Below are 1,909 nucleotides of genomic sequence, written 5' to 3' on the forward strand. Positions count from 1 at the left end.
GGAATACTCATACTTTTCAACGTTGTCCATAGCTTGTCATGATCCACACAATTGGAAGCCTTTGCGTTGTCAATAAAGCACAGGTAAACATCTTTCTGATATTCTCTGCTTTCAGCCAAGATCCATCAGACATCAGCAATGATGTTCCTCATTCCATGTCCTCTTCTGAATCTGACTTGAAATGGATTGGCACTTACCAATTTGAAACAGGAAATTAAGTGGTCTAACACACCAGGAAAGAAAACTTGAAGAGAAATGATGTCTCATTCATTGTCAAAAAGAACATTTTAAAAGCTTTCCTGAAGTGTAACACTATCAATGATAGGATAATATCCACATGCCTAAATGCAAGACCAGTTATGCAACTATAATTCAAATGTATGCACCACCCACTAATTCCAAAGATGAAGAAATTCTAAATTTTAATGAACTTCTACAGTCTGAAATTGATCAAACTTGCAACTGAGATGCATTTATATTTATTGACTATTAGAATTGAATCCTGGTATGGTGCTGTAGGATAAGATCTGGACTGAGAATCACAAGGTCAGAAGTTAAATTCCAACAGCTACTCCTGGGTCTCTCTATACAGGGGTTGCAGTGGATCAAAACCAACTCTAGGGTAATTAACAATAACAACAACAGCATTAGAATGTAAAAGTGGGAAGCAAGGTAAAAGGATCAATAGTTGTAAAATTAGCTTTAGTTATAGAAATTATGCCAGGTATCTCATAGTAAAATTTTGTCAGACCCTTGACTAATATATTTTTCAACAATGTAAACTACATCTTGTCACCGTAGATAAGTCCTGGAATTCAAGGTTAGTTTGCATAGCAAGATTGCATTTCAGATTCACCAGCCACTCCTTGGAAGCCCTATACTGGATCACTATGAGTTAGAACTGACTCAGGGGCATTTAACAACAAACTAAAACTACACAAGTGAATCTCCCATATGCAACATACAGGAATCATCTGTGGAAAGATGCAACATAGAAGCTTAATATCATCAGTAACAACAAGGTCTTGGGTTGAGAGGAAACAGACCATCAATTGTTCATTAACAAGTTCAAGTGGAAGCTAAAGAAAATGAAAACAAATCCATGAGAGCCAAAGTATGACTTTGAGTATGTCCTATTGGAAATTAGAAACCATCTCAAGAAAAATATTTGACTCATTGAACACTACTGAATGAAGATGAGATCAGATGAATTGTTAGATGACATCAAGGACATGATATATGAAGAAAGCAAAAAGTCATTAACAATTCAGGAAAGAAAAAAAAAATCAAAATGGATGTCTAAAGAAACTTTGAAATTTACTATTGAATGTAGAGTAGATAGTGAGAATGGAAAATCATGAAATAAAAAAAAGAGTTGAACAAAAGATTTAAAGGGCAACATGAGAAGACCCCACAAAAATGTCTTAATTACATACAACATCTTGGATTAAAAAAATCAAAAAGGAAGAATTAACTGTGTGTCTTAAGCTGAAATAATTGAAGAAAAAAATTGAATCTGTGAATTGCAATATTGAAGGAGTCTATGGGGGAAAATGAAAGATGCATGAAGCATAAAAGATGGAAGGAATACTCAGAGTCACTATGCCAAAAAGAATTGGTCAATTTACAACTATTTCAATAGGTAGCATATGATCAAGAACCAGCAGTTGTAAAGAAGAAAGTACTGGGAAGAACAAGATTCCAGGAACTTTGAAAATATCTATTACAAATTTTCAGTTAATGCATGCAACGCTCGAAACACTCACTTATATTTTCCAAGGAACTTGGAAGAACTCTACATGACTTCATGACTAGAAGAGATTCATATTTGTGCCTCTTCCAAAGAAAGGTTATCTAACAGAATGTGAAATAATAGAATACTATCATTAATATCAAGGAGTTCTGGTAG

Source organism: Chrysochloris asiatica, unplaced genomic scaffold, assembly GCF_000296735.1.
Source record: "Chrysochloris asiatica unplaced genomic scaffold, ChrAsi1.0 scaffold00153, whole genome shotgun sequence".
In the NCBI taxonomy this organism is placed as follows: Eukaryota; Metazoa; Chordata; class Mammalia; order Afrosoricida; family Chrysochloridae; genus Chrysochloris; species Chrysochloris asiatica.